The sequence below is a fragment of the Anopheles coluzzii genome, chromosome 3 (assembly GCF_943734685.1).
Source record: "Anopheles coluzzii chromosome 3, AcolN3, whole genome shotgun sequence".
Lineage (NCBI taxonomy): Eukaryota > Metazoa > Arthropoda > Insecta > Diptera > Culicidae > Anopheles > Anopheles coluzzii.
This window is the reverse complement of record NC_064671.1, coordinates 10,209,778-10,225,464: the sequence shown is the minus strand read 5'-3', so window position 1 is coordinate 10,225,464 and position 15,687 is coordinate 10,209,778. Positions and strand designations below refer to the sequence as shown.

At 44.7% G+C, this 15,687-nt stretch overlaps 1 long non-coding RNA gene across 2 annotated transcripts in view; it reads left to right on the top strand.

The window, feature by feature from the left end:
• The window catches only part of LOC120957331 (uncharacterized), a 37,391-nt gene extending 33,232 nt beyond the window's left edge, over positions 1-4,159 (top strand). For both annotated transcript variants that reach the window (XR_005751925.2, XR_005751926.2), the window contains exon 2: positions 1,513-4,159. This is a non-coding gene — a long non-coding RNA (uncharacterized LOC120957331). The remainder of the gene's footprint in view (positions 1-1,512) is intronic.
• Positions 4,160-15,687: the final 11,528 nt, after the last annotated feature.

Genomic DNA, 15,687 nt, shown 5'->3' with positions numbered 1-15,687 from the left:
AAGAACATTGCTTTATAGTGTGATCCTTGAAATCAGACAAACTGGGTGATAATTCTGAACGATGCTATCCAATCAGGCTGCTCTAAAACTGCTCCCAAAGCAAGTTAAACGTGTGGCAGGAACTCCCCGGAATCTTCGGAAAAATCCTGCCAACTACGCCAACATTTTTGCGACTCGCACAGGAAGAAGAAAACCGTGGGAAAATTCGCGTTCCAGCAGTGACTCGTGAGAGCATTTTGTACCTTTGCGTACAAGTTCATTCACACAGTGCACAACCCTCCCTCGGCCACTCTCGCACTCACACAGTACACAGATTCTGGATGGCAGCTCGGTTCTTTGTTCTAAAAACAACTCCACTCCACGGAGGTCCCGCTCGTAGGAGAGAAGATTCGATCGTGTTGGTTTGGGAACTGTTTTCTTTTTTGTTCTTTCGTCCCTGTTGGAGCATAAAGAAAAACGACGGAGTGTGACGAGGGGAGTTGTGGTGCCAGTTCCGGAAAGTCCAGCAATAGCAAAAAAAGGGAACAGTTCCGTGAAGACACATCAAATTGCTCTTGAGCTCACAAGGCTCTCTCTCTCTCTCTCTCTCTCTCTCTCACTTTCTTCTTTCTCTCTCTCGCTTTCTTCTTTCTCTCACTGTCACGAAAACAGGATTCGATTATTGTGCAGGATCAGTTCCACTGTTGATAGGAAGAAAATGTTGCCCCCCCCTTCGGTTGTGTGTTGGGGGAAGAGCGGCCCACAAACACTCTGCCCCAATCGCGTGTGAGCATGTGCAGAGCCTGTCAGCGCATACGTCCAACGATGCACGAGTTGCAAAAATTTGACAGCTCCCGTTCGTGGAACCACACCACACCAAATGTCCTTACCATTGGTGTGATGTCTACTAACTTCGGTTACAACACTGCTGGAGGGATTTATTTCGCGGGACTTCTTCGTGTGAAATTGAGTTTAAAATAAGAAACAACAAAGACCCTTCAACACACTATGTTGTGTTGAACATGGACACGATTTTATCGACCGTTAACTTTTGGCAGTGTTCTCAGTATTTCAATCTCGTCCTTGTCTCTCTCGTCTTTTGATGCCTTGCAAAAGAGAACCCTTGGAACTGAGGTCATGACAGTTCTACAACACCATGTCACCACCACCACAAAAAAACGGAGATTGAAATGTGTAGTCCCTTCCTGTCATCGTCAAGGGAAGGAAAAACAATAAATCATCGAGTCCGTTTGGGGAAGACAAAATTGGGGCGACTCCCAACGGTTTGGACTATCTGTTCTCCTTGGGGTTTTCGAATCAGCTGGTGCGATTGTTGATGGATCTGGGCTGTTTGGTAGCATATTCTAAGTGATTAGTTTGTGTCAGTTTGTTTGATCCAATTGCTCTAGTTTCGTCCCTGTGTGTGTGTGTGTGTGTGTGTGTGTGTGTGTGTGTGTGTGTGTGTCTTTGTGTCGGTTCTGGTTCGCTTCCACACTAACGCTTCTTCCGTTTTCCTTTTTGCTTCTTCCACAGGACCATCGTCTTGGGGCGTAAAAAATCATCTTACACACTCCGGATAAATCGCTCGTTCTCGTTCTCGTGCTCTCTCCCTCTCTCTCTCTGTCTCTGTCTCTGAGTAGGACGAGAGAGGAAGAGACACCGACAGTCGACAGTTTGGTGCAAAGAAACGCACCACAATATTATCCAATATCCGGACAAGGGACGCACGGACCCCCGTGGTACTACACCAAAACCGGGTCTTTGCAACAACGAAAAACCCTCACAGCGACCGAAGGAATTGGTTGTGGAAAATTTGCACCATCGCCACCATTGGTCGGCCGCGTTCAGGCAGAGAGCAGGCAGCGGATTGCAAGGGGTCGGGAAAAACAAAGCCAGCCAGCCAGCCAGCCAGCCAGCCAGGCTAATGGACAAGCGACGGGAATGAACAGCAGTACAGTAGCCAACACAGGCCAGCGAACAGGACACCACCCCGGGACGCACAAACAACCTTCCTTCCTTCGCGTGCGCCGTCTTCTTCGGCTGTCCCGGGGCGGGGGTTAGAAAGTATGCAAAATCTCAACCATTTAGCAGTTAGCGGATCGGTGGTTCGGTAGTGTTTAGTTGCGATCCGTCGAGCTAGGCGGTAAGAACCCTCACAAGAAAGCGCGTCCCAAAGTCTGCTGCTGCATTTCCATTGTACGATGCATTCGTCCGCCCTTCTTCGCTCAGTGTTTGGTCATTCCTGAAGTCATTCCTAGTGTGTGTGTGTGTGATTGTGCGTCTGTGTTTGTCCATTTGTGTAGTGTTTAAGATGGAAATCTTGCGACTCGCGATGCTCTGCTTCCGCGAGAGGTCGCACAATTCTGCCCCGTCTGTGGAAACCCGTAGATCCGAACTTGTGCTGCACTGTACAACTGGACACAAGAACGGATATATGGGATTCTGTCGACGGTTGGCCATTCATCGGTTGGAACATTGATTGTTGGACAAGTCTTGATCGCGAGAGGCAAAGGAAGATGGTAGAAGAGGTCTGGGAAAATTTATTTGTAGCAGAAGTGTAGGAACAGAGCGAGGAATTTCTACGGAGTTCAGGAAGAGATCCTTAAGGCTTAGGCTTGGTTGGAAACGTTGCCGCAATCTTCGCTTATTCTGGGTGTTTTTGAATTAGTTTTCGTATGCGAAGACAATTTTCTTTCAGCAGACTTTCGAACGTAGGGATGCGAAATAGCGGGGCAGCGAGGGGAGGCGAGAAAATATCCAAGAGAACCTAATACGAAGAGCACCAGTGTTCGGGTCGGTGCGTTTGTAGTGTGTTGGGTACTGGTAAATGAGCAAGAGATAGATAGAGAGAGAGAGAGAGAGAGAGAGAGAGAGAGTGATCCTTTTTCACACACAAAGAGTATCCTTTCTTCGGTATGTTGGGAGCATCTCAGCAAGCGCAGCAGAAGTGCTCCCAGAACACTCCCAAAACCCAGCTCCAGAGCTCCAAAGAGTATGAGATAGGGAGAGAAATGAAAAAGAGAAAGAGAGAGTCCCTTGTTCGTGTATCCTTCGTTTTCGTCCCCATCGCATCCCCCATATTGGTATATGTGTGTGTGTGTCTGTGTGTTCATGTGTGTCTGTGTTTCTTTGTGCCCGTGTGTGTGTAGTGCTTTTGGACCCTGCCCGGAGCTTTCGGGTTCCTAAGCAGCCGTAGTACAATGTTAGAGGTAGTAATGGCAGCAGTTCACGGAGCATTGGAGCAAACCAAACCCGGAACCAAACCCGGAGGAACCGCGCTAGAGCAGCATATGCAGTTTCCGGAAACGACTGGACTGGTTTTGCTGCTGCCACTCCACTTCACTACAGTTCCACCTCAAAAGCCGTGATCGTCGCACCGAACAACACCACACAAAGAAACTCCAGCGGGCAATTTTCCGTAGTGTGTCTTTCTTTCTGTTATTTAACACTCTTTTTTTTCATTTCCATTTCCTTTGATTAAGTGTACAAGTGTTTAAATGTTTAATTGTGGTCGTGTTTTAAGAACGTGCTAGTAAGTGATGAAAAAACACTCACACACACACATACAACATACAGAGTTTGGTGATGTTGAAGCTGGTAAAAGTTATGCTTCGCCCAACGTTGTACACATTGTGTTGCAAATGGTCTCCTCCTCTTCTACAGTGTTTCCCTTTATTTATTATCCCTCTTTTCCAATCCCTTGTTTCCCTGTTATGTGTACTAACTACTTGTTATGCCCACAGGCACCATCAACGTTGTCCTTTTCCGTTCGTTTTTATTCAACATTGGCGGAAGTGTGTTAAGTTCCTTAAAAAGAAGAGAAAAAACACCCAAAATCACAGCTCGTACAGCACAAAGTTACATTGAGATGGTTTGAGATAGGTTTCCAACTACAACAACCGTGACAAAGGAATGATCGTTCCTATGCTCACAAATCCCTTAATCTCAGGTGTATGTGTTTCTGTGTGTCTTGTACGAGCTGACGATTCTGTGGGTGTAATATAACACAATAAAATACCACACAAAAAAAACAACAAAAAAGTACATACAAAACCATTAACAAAAGATAAGCAAAATTTAACATAAAATAAAAAATTTAGCGCAATAAAAAGAGCACACACACAAAAAAAGCAAAACATACAAAAAATCTGGTTATATTCAAATAAAATTTCGAAACCAATTGGCAGTTTTCTTATTCATTATTATTACTTATAGAGTATCCCATTCGAACATAGTGTAACAAGAAGAAGAACAAACGGGAGCAAATGTGGTTGCAGCGGAGGCCCCATCGGGTGGGGCTGTTGGGTGGGTGGGGGGGGGGGGCGAGTTCGGGGCAGCATTACACAAAATTCATCTCAAAATCCGCACTGGCCCAGCTTTGGTGGTGGAAGCAGCTTAGGGTGGTCAGCTGTCGTTCTTTGTTTGCTGCCGGATGGTCAAGCAGGCAAGCAGGATGAGATAAAATCGATTGGGAAAAAATAACGATTCTTTACAGAAAGCTCTGGCAATCTGGCAAAAGCGTCAAGAGAGGCGCGGGGAGAGAGAGAGAGGAAGCAAACGTTTGGGTGAGAATGGAGATGTAGAGTAGAGGAGTTGGTTGTGTAAAGAAGATTTAGTTTTCGTTTATGTATGATATTTTAGTGTAGTCTAGTTTTATTTTTTATTTTTAAATACATAATTTAAGATGTTACTTGATACTCTATAATTTTTACTGTTACGTACTTCGTAATTTTGTACTAAGTTTGAAATTTTATTTGTAGTAAATAAAAAAAAATTGTTTTGGAAAAGTCCACGATGTAATAGTTATTAGTCATATCATGAATTACTAGCTCTTTGTTTAATTTGCCAATTTTAATGTCTATTTTTTATTTTGTAAAATTGTGTTTTTTTTTTCATTAAAAAACGATAAGCTTCTTATTATTTTCTGATATCGCTTTTCTATTTTCTATTGTGTCTGTAAAAGGTAAATTCGAATGTAATCTGTGTTGGTAGATTATGTTGCATTAATCATTGCTCGAGCACAAGGCCCCTAAAGCCCTGTTAAGCTCTAAGCCCAGAACAAAGCACCAATGAGCCGCAGAGTGTCGTAAGCGTTTAATTTAATGCTCAAACTTGGCACGGATATGGATATAGATTTAGATTTGGATGAGTTCTATCTCGTAGAATGAGGTAAACAGGAGTTCTTCAACTTTTTCAGTAGTAATTTTACGTTTTATAGTATCTATTCGTCATTCTTTTCACAGAGTTTTTATTTCTAATTTATTGCTCTATTTAATTGATCAAATTAGACACCTTTAGGTTTGTTTCCTCTCTGACGCATTTGCAAGTACCAGTGCACAGGGCCACTGGAAGGAGTACAAAAGAGGCTCCAACGTTTTGTCAAAAAACCACAAACATTCACACAGTGACACACAAACACACACCCCAGTAGGCCGATTAACTGTCAACGATTGATAATTTACCTATCACAAAACAGCTCTCCACACAAAGAGCACAAGGTTTATACACATGCACAGAACGGGTAAGTACACTGTAATGCGAAGCCTACAAAATGACCGTTTTGGGTTGAATTTGAAATGCAAAGGACGAATATTGTTGTAGTATACTTAACAAGATTAAGTAGCAAACTGTAAAAGCTCTAAGATTATTTTAATTATTTTTAAGATTATTTTTTAGCTCCAAATTTATACATTTTTGTTGTTGTAGTATGTTCTTTTCTTACATTTTTGCTTTTATTTTTCTTTAAAATTTTGTTCAAATATATACAGAATGTCTGTTTTTGTGTTTATATTACAAAACGGATTCTTTTGCGTTTCCGAAAGCGTTATTAGAACGGCAAAAGAAACCTCCAATGCCTCAGTATTACGTGCCTTAAGATTGATGCTTGCATGTGCACACGACGGAAATTACGGCGGTGCCTGATGGTTGATGTGCACGAACGGGGTCAAATATGCTGGTCCTACTCCAAACAGGATTACCTCGCCCGTGTCGCTGGAGCATTGGATTAATATAAATAACAATTTTGCGATCGTGCAGAACATGCAAACGCCTTTCCATTGGGCGGGTTAGTTATTTATATCAATTGCACTCCTCCAACTCCTGCTCTCTCCACCATTAGTAGCACAGGGGAAGCAACCCGTTTGGTGGTGGCGATGGCAACGCATTTAAACCCCAAAGTCATATATTAATTGATATAAATAGATGTTTTGTCATACTTTATCGATAGAGCAACTGCATGAGGAGCAGTATTATCATTGAGCAATCATTATTAGTATCAGCTACCGAAGAGGACGGCATCAAAGTAAGCTGTAATTAGTGTGCCTACTCCCGTGTTGAGGTAGTTGGTTGTATAGTACCGTGGTTCCAATACTCGACTATACAATCCGCTAACTTACCTCGTGGGTAGAGTGAGTCGGCAACCACAAAATGGAGGCAAATAGGAGAAAAAATAACAAGGATCTACAATCAACCTTCGTTTACGGAGATCGCCGTCTACTGTGTTACTGAGCGGCGATCGTTCTACGGCTTGACAGAACTACTCTTGAGATGGTTGAGTTCTTTCCAACGATCACTCACTTGAGCTTCAAGAATATTTTATAGTTTTTCATTCATATTTCAATTCTGTTCAGTGTGTAATTCAAGAAGATCAGTCCAGTATCATCGATACCAAAGTGTTTTAAGTCTCAGTTATCCCTCCAAAAAACATACACCCTTATGTCGTTTTGTTATGTTCCTACATCCTCTCATCGATTCATCCTCAAAAGCATCATCCACCACTTACCACCTCATACTCCTCCTCCTCCCCGCATCATAGTTTAGTTTGTTTTCCGTTTAGAGTAGACCATTATTATTATTGTTTCGTTTTTTTGTATCTGCTGATTCCCTGAGACCCTAACTTGTGACTATCGTTGCAAAGTTTCACAAGTTTTGATCTCCGGTATTAGCGGTTGAGATGCAACGGTATTTTCGTACAGTGTGCAGTGAACATTCGTGAGTGTATGTGTGTTTGTGGATGTGTTGTAAGTGAGGAGATGGAGAAAAAGGCCTTTGCAGCAGTGTATATTTTGTAAGTTTAAATGTTTCTGGCGATCCTTGTTTAATCCTACCTACCACTGTTCCTTCTTCTTGATGTTTCTTTTCCCACTCACCGATCAGTCTGGTGAAAGGTGAATGGAACGGAACTCTCCCACCCTCTTTTCGATCGTCGAACCATTTCGTTTGCCGCGTTGGTGTGTGCAAGGATACGATCTTGGTCAGCCAGGAGAGAGAGGGAGTAGATGATGCATCCGGTGCGGTCGAGCCAGGATGGGAAAAAAACACGGACATGTACGAGCTCGTTACGAAACATGTTTTTTGGCGAGGCGACCCTTTTAGGCAATGCAATTCTCCTGCTTACAATCGAACAATCAATGAATCAATCAGATCAGATCCCCCCAGGAGGCAAGTTTTGCCCTGTCGTTGACTGAATTGATTTTCTGTTTTAATTTCATTTAAAATTGGGATTGGGTTTTTTTTTAAACAAGAGATAGGTATTAAGTGTTCGTGTATAATTCCTTTTCGTGGTACTGAACCGCTCCTGGAATTATGAATATCTTATTAAAAGTGTAAAATTTTAACTCAAAACAACTCCCCCAACACGACAAAACTCGTTTTTCTGTGCCCATTTGTACATTAAAACAATGGGGCCACCAAAGACATCATAAAAGGGCACCCGAACACGGCATGATCGTCGGTGTGGCCCACGATCCTCAAACCACCAAAAAGCCTCGATTCTTCTCGCAAGCCGGTGAGGCTCGCAGGAAAAAGGGGAGCCAGTGCCCTATTCTATCATCGCGTCCTCGGTCAGAAAGATGCCTACCCACCGTGGAAAGTTACTGGGGCTTGTCTCATAGCCCATCCAGACACCAGCCGCCAGCAGTTGACCTCCTCCAGAGAGAAGGCGCACTACCGCTGTAGGCGATGGCTGGGATGCTCCAAGCTCCCACCGCCCGGCCATGTTTAACCGTCTCGGGGAATCGACCGAAAAAAGGGACAAGGAAAAAAGGAAGAATTTAGGATAAGAATACCGTGCGTTGAGGACACGTTGACTGGTGAAGAATGCAGCAAAATGAGTGGGGGGGGGGGGGGAGAAGGGTCAGGGTAAAGCCGGTTTTTGCAGCCAGCGGCGGGTATGTTTGGTGCTGTGGCCCCACAGGTCGGGCCCCAATTGGATGCTGTTGCCGTGGGATGCAATTGCATCGCGGTGCATGGCATCGGTTCCTATTGCCCATTGGTGAAGGATTTAATGCAGGGTTTTTAGGCGTAAGACTAAGCTAATGTACTTTCCATATTTGTAATTATGAAAAAAAGGCCTTGAAGATCACTTTTAGAGTATTAACGATCAATAATGTTGGCCTCATTTTCGTATTTAAAAATTTGATATTTATTTTATTTGTTCAGCTTGTGTCTTCCCATCCCAGAAACCCTTTCGCGCCTCTTTGATTCGCGGTTTTCTTCTCCCCACTTTGGCACTTGAGTGTCTCGTCCGATCCGATCTCGAAAAATGCATGCAACTGCATTCTGCGTGCGGCTAAAAATAAGTGCACGCAAGAACACACACACAGACACACGCAAGAAGCTGCGTATCTGTGCAATAAGAGCAAAGAGTGCGTGGAGATTGGAGCTATCTCCCTCTCTCTCTCTCTCTCTCTCTCTCTCTCTCTCTCTCTCTCTTTTGCACGCTCACACTGTTTGGCCATCATCTTGGCCTTCTTTGATGCCCGTTAAATTTGAAATTTCAGCAGCACGAAAACGAAAGTGCCGTGTGCACGTGCAGAACGCGCCCGGTGATGATGCAGTGAATGTCATCCGAAAGTGACCCCGAACTGGCTTGCACGCGGTGCACAGTGCGACAGTGACTGAGAGAGGGACACACACACACACCCCAAAAACACAAAACTGCATGGAGGTCAAAGACAGTTTCGACAGGCTTTTGGGAATTTTAACTAAAAAGAGCGGGTCTCCCGGTGCTCGACCTTGGTGCTGGTAGCACCTATATTAAAAGGGGCTACGGGTTAAGATATTCGCAGTTAGGTTAGATCCACAAATTGCAACCGGTCGCCCCTTTTTGTTGTAGTTTTGCGCATTAAACATGCGCGCGCAATAACCTTGGGAACGATGATCTTTACTTGCGCCCAGATGCGCCAGTGTTTAGAAAGGTCACGCTGGAACCAGAGCCGACCCGCATCGAAATCTTGTTCCAAGTGCACCCTTTTCCCACCCGGACAGCGATCTCTAATCGCTAGACACATAATTAAAATGCAGCTGATGCAGGACAATGATCGAACCTAACAAAAAAAAAGATGAGTGCACTCATCATCATCATCATCATCGCCAGCGGCCTTTTTGCGCTGCAGGATTAGACGTGTGTGCGAATTTATTATTATGCACACCGCCAAATGGAAGATGTGGCCGGTTTCCGTCAGGCTGCAACCGGACGATCCCAAAGATGGCATAAAGACCCTCCCCGACACATTCGCAGGAGTGCGCCGAAATAAGCAGCGTCCTCCCCGGTGTCCCGTTCTTAAATGCATTCTGCGCCCTGCCACCGCACACAGCAGAGTGCAATTGCTGTTCAGGAACCCCCTCTTTCGCCGGTCGGTCGGGTCACAAAACTGGTTATGATAAATAAGGAGTCGAATCGGCACGAAGGGAAGGAAAATGCTTCAAAATTTGCTGTCCACTTTTCACTGTGAAGAGGAACGCCGCACACCATGCACCGGATGTAAGTAATGAGGTTTTGTGCGATGTGTGCTTGTGCTTTTGTGTGTGTGTATGTGGCGAAAAGTCCGATCCTGAGATCATCTAATAAAACGCTAACCCATATCCTTTCGCCCCTAATTCCTAATCTCTGTCCCCCTTGCGGACAGCTTTGCAGGCATTCCCGCATTTGTGGTGCGTGTTGCTCACACCGGTTTCCCTCAAGCACGGGTCAAGGTCCCCCGGTTTTCAAGAAGCTGTGCGATGAGTGCAAATATTTTGCATCTTTGAGCCTCTAGATCCCGGATGAGATGTGTCTGCAACAATGATGTGTCTCGGGACGGCTGACTCGCGATAGACGGCTTCTAATTGTTCTGTATCTTTGTGAACGACGGAGCAGCAGCCGTTTTGCAGCAGCCGTTCTTTTGTTTAGCTGGCGTCGAGTTGGGATAAATAGTGCATTGTTGTACCCTACTTGAGCTAAAAGTTACCGACAAATTGAATTTCTAATGAGCTTGGCAAGAAAAAGGGTTTTATGAGAAGAATTGCTGTTTAAATAAGACTGTTAATCCTGACCGCTCGGTCTGCGAATTGGAATGTAATGTTGATCGTTCGACAATAGTTTAAATATGTTATGTGTTCTCAAGTAATAACTACTATTGTACCAAGATAACAAGGTACTTTTGTTGATTGATCGGTTCATGCTTTCATTTACTTTAGAGGCAATCTTTGGCTATAGTTACTTTGGAATGTAACTTCTCTGAGACGGTCCCACCATTTACAACGGCAAATTGAACCCTTTTAAGATACTGTTCACAGCCAAGTGCTGTACCGTTGAGAGCAATAAATATTACACTCAGGTTAGGTCAGAAGAACACGATCGCCTGAACAGTGGAAATGCCTCCATTCGAACTGTTATATTCCAATATTGCCAGTCATTTATTGTATTGGTCACTGTTTTTTATGGTTCATGTCATAGATCTTTGCGGTTTATATTGAACCTCGAACATCCGGTAATTGCTTCGAGTTTGATGACCGTATGGTAAATGTGTTGGCCTCTACAACGCGCGACTAGGATCGTTTCCCGTTCGGCCGAGAGGAGGAGGATGGTTGTTGTTTCTCCTCCCACACTAAGAAACGGCTGCAGGTCTAAAGCAGGTCTAAAGCAGGGTAACGGTAATAACACAGTTTGCTGAAACCTTCCAAGGGGTATTTGTGTATCATGAAACCATCATTAAAAGTGACAATAATGTGTTTTACATAAAAAAAGAATACTAATTTGGAAAGACATCATATTTACAACCCTTTTAAGAACATCCTTACACCTATCAATGGGAATGCACAATACAAGCATCAATTTGGGGAAGATCGAATGGTGTGTTGTGTCGGAAGCGCCCTCGCATTAAAAACATAAAACACTGAAAATTCGCCAATAAAACCGAAACCTTGCTTCCTCCGACCTCAAAAACTCCCCCCCCCCCCCTTTTTGCCGGGGTCGTTCGCGCAACAGAGACAAAACAGCGGCCAGCGGGATTGATAGAATGCACATTTCTATGCAACGGAGCAAACACACACACATACACACACATAAAGATGCATCGAACCAAGTGGAGAAACGAAGGGGCTACATGAGGGGGGAGGCTGTGGAGGTTGGTTACAATGTGCGTGCGCGCGTTTTATACACGTGACGCGTGAGTTTTCCCTGTGGTGTTCGGTGTTCGGTCTCCGTGTGTATGTGTTGGTAGGATTGTGTGCAAACTTCTCCCCTTCACTCCCTCTCTCTCGCTCTCTCTCTCTCTCCCTTACACACGCTTTTGCACACAAACACATTGGCGAGAGCAGTTGAATGACCTTTTCCATGCCTGCCGGTCCAGGGATGCTGGGATTAAAATCGCTGTTTCTGCATCGCTCGCTCTCTCTCTCTCGCATTAATGCTCTCGGAGACGGTTTATGTTCTATGCAACTTGATTTTATTGCATTCTCTCCCGCTTCTATCTCTCTCTCTCGCTCCCTTTTCTTTCTCATTTCAGCGCCTACCTTGTTGGGATGGTGCTGGACGGGACGGTGGACCAGCCAGAACCGTGTGCAAGGAAGGGATCTTCTTTGTGTTGTGCAAGTCCGTACACGCATCATCACCATCGTCGTCGTCGTCCCGTCCGCGGATGTGTGCAGGGATGCACACACGGAAGCGGCTTCTTCGTGGCTTTCTTCCCAAGATTTGCCTTGATTCTTTCGGATCCTTTTGCGGCCGCCGCTGCCATTCGTTCTTCCACGACGATCGCGCGCACAATGCACCATCGTCGATCGGATGGTTGGTGGGGTGCATCTTTTTCCCATGAAATCCGTGCTTTTTTCGCCTTTTAGTTCCTCCCGGCTTGCATCGGCGACCGAAGAGAGTGTGTGCATCATAGCGGGAACTGTCCATAGCTGCTGCTTCTGCACGCTCCAAACAATTCCAACCTGCTCTCTCTCCCTCTTCACGTGTCTGTGCATGATTTGTGGCCCCCCCATCGGTTTTGCGGACGATCGTGGAGCGCCGGTGGAGGATTATACCTTTCAGCCGTCGCATCGGAATGAAAGGGCTGATAAAGGGCTCTCTTCTTCCTCGTTTTACAGAGTTTGCTTGTGATTTTTTGAAGTTTTAAAGTGGGATATTAATGGATGGGTCCATGGATTAGGAGAGAATGTATTAAAGAATACAAAAACTATGTATTTTTAATTTTTAAAAATATTAATAAATTGCAATGCTGCTGAATATGCTTAAAAATATTTACTAAACAACCTTAACATTGCAAAAAAAACACAGATAGTGATGCAAAAATGATGGAAAACCCTGTCTATCCCGTGCTGAAGATTCCAAAGGATGCAGTGAAAAAAAAAACGAGCAAAAGAGAAGAAAAGCACCCAGCCTACTAACAGTGTGAGCGAAAGGGGGACAAACACGGCGAGGGCCACTCGTTGATGATCCTCTAACGAACGGGAAAGATCAAAAGGACACCCCTACTGGGCCGTACGTCGTCGTCGTCGTGTGGAGGCTGCCTGCGTGGAACGACAGCCCTTTGGTACGAACAAGCCAAGCACGCTTCCGCATCGGTGCGTATGCGTACCGAGCCTTACCGCGCAAGCCAATGACCGTTTCACAATGGGATTTTGCATCGATCATCCGAAGGACACGACGACTCCCCCACCTCCTTCCATCCCCAAATGCGGCATGTGCATAACAACATTTTCCCACACGGATGCTGCTGAAGGTGATTGTCCTCGAAACCTGGGATAGGATGAGATGGGATGGGAAGACCACTACCAGTGGCTTTTAAATCATTCGGATAGACAAATGCGACATCCATCCGGGATTACATGGCAAAGTATCCTATCCCATCGATAGGAATTGGTGAACGGGTCCGGCAATCAAATTAAACGACCGATCGTAAAGCGTGAGTTTAGAAGCTGAACAAAATAATAATAATAATAACATCCAGGCAGCTCTTTAGCAGCTCTCCATCGAGCGAAGGAATGGCAAAACTTAAATTACACTGCCTAAAGCGGATTTATCGAACAAGTAATAAAAGGCTGCACACAATCGGGTGCTGCTGTTCGACTTTTTATGCTGGCTTTTCCCGGGGTTTCTTTTTACGAGCACAGTTAGTTTAGAACATTCACTTTGGCTGGCGGCAGCCGCTCGCGTCCGCAGGGTTTGTGCGTTTGGTGTAGGAACGGGTTTTCTGCAAAACATGTTCCGCTTTCCTAATCCCAAAAAGGAAGGGAGCCAACCGTGAGGAGGATTGGGGCAAGGAACGACAAAAAACCGCAACGGTCGCCGCTTGTTGCACAGCTTTACGCGGGCCAGGAGGAATTGGTAAGGAAAGAAGCCAATGCACCGTTGGATTGGTTTATGATCGCACGTCCAAAGGGGGCGTTGGTCCCGGGCATGATGTGTGTGGGTGGTGGAGGTTGATAGGAAGAAGGAAGTGATGTGGAAACGTGCGTTAATTGCGAATCAATTTATAGAAATGCAGTCGTAAAGGTGAAGCAGTCGAAAGAGTGCTTCAAATAATCCGTTTATGTGGATGAAGATAAGAAATGCTTTAAAAAAATACTCTCTAGAGGTTGATGAAAGGTTCAGTTTCGAGCTTATCCTTATTGAAACCTACTAATAACCTATCATATATTAAACCAGTACGGCTTTCCTAAAGGTCAGAGACTCTAAAGCACTTAAAAAGAGCGATCGCAACACGCTGGAAATAAATGATCGTTATTAATTATTTAATTTTGAACTCATTTTTCCACCATTTTTTATATCTTGTCATGTTGGGTCGTTCCCTTTTTTTCTTTTATTTCTCCCTCCCGATCCTCACGATCTCGGCCTTTCCCCTTATTATTCATTACACTGTATTTTTGCATTGTCTTTTCCGTATTGTTGCACCCAAAAATTGTGCAGTTTGCGTGCGAATTAGTTAACACAAACAGCGGTGTGTGTGTGTGTGTGTGTGTGTGGCGGGGCGTGTTGGTGCGTTAAAAAAAACAACAGGGTGAGAATTACACACTTCTCCTGACCAAAAAGGGAGCAAAATAAGAACGTACAACGGCCACACCATCCGACCACCCCGAACGGTACGCCGGGTGAGTTTATATGCCCAAAACAAACCGAACCGAATGCACTTTTCAAATGTTTTGTGTGAACTCGCAGTTAAGTTCATTAAACTCATTCCCTCTGTGTGCCAGGGGGTGTGCCATGGTGTCACTCTTTTATTTCGCAAACAAGGGGAGAAGGAAGGGGGCAATAAATGACTGGACCCATGACACCCCAGAGCGGAAAGAAAGAATGAAAGAAAAGACGATGAATAAAAGTGATATAAATAATGTAATTAAACGGTTTGATTGGGCTGCGTGTAGCGAGCGGGGTTGTATCGCGGGAAGACAGGGAAGTGGGACACGATCGTGGGACATTAGGCGCCAGTTGGAAACGATCGTGCGGCATGTATTATTGTCTTATCAATATCGAAGGTGGTTTAGAGTATTGATTGCCCGTTTGCTGTCACTAACCATGCTTACTCTTTTGCCGTTGACGTCCTTTCGTTGCATATTTAATTGCGCTCAATAATTATGAGCCCTTCGAACCCCCTTAACGTTAATGGGTGTGACAAAGTGAACCACACACACACATACACACATATATGCGTACGGACCGTTTGGACGGCCATTATGTGAAAATTATTATGCACACGCGGTGCACCATTTAAAAAGGTCTCGTGGTGTGTGGCTGTAACTGCGTTTGCGTGATCAATAACCATACGGAAAACGACCGTCAGCGGACTTTGCTGTGTCCTTTTCTACACTATTCTGTTTGCACCATGGTTGGAGGCAATTGTATGAATCACAATATTCAATAAAAGTAATCTAAACATCTAAATGTGTTTTTCAATTTCGTTTTCTCTCAATGCATTTGCGTATGGAGAAAAAACAATTGCTGGTAAGTTGGATGGGTAGAAGAGTGGGTGAAAATGGACCATTTACAGTTATCGTTAGTTACACGAGCCTTTCCATCGACAAGAGCATCCGAACAAAACTGGATCCCGTCGTGTATCTGTCCGCCCATACTCACCTCGTACAGCTTTATGCAAATGTAAATGTGTGTACCTTTCGCACTTTTCACACTGCCTGTGTCTGGATTGTGTGGGCACTATCATACAGGTTCCATTTTCTCCCATTCCATCCCATGAACGAATTCTTTAATCTTTAAAGCCCTGCACCATGATGACTGTCTCCAAGATAAGGAGCAGTTAGGTGTTGTGCCTTTCTCTTTTCTAGTTCGTGGGAGCAGATGCTTGTGCCCACGATTGTACCGATGGGCGAGATAAGGTGATGCATGTTTAATTAGCTTACACAAAACTGCTACTGCTACTGTTCGGAGGTAACGTATTTTCATCACTATCTCTACCGAGCTAGATTAAATTATGCTTAAAAAAGGTG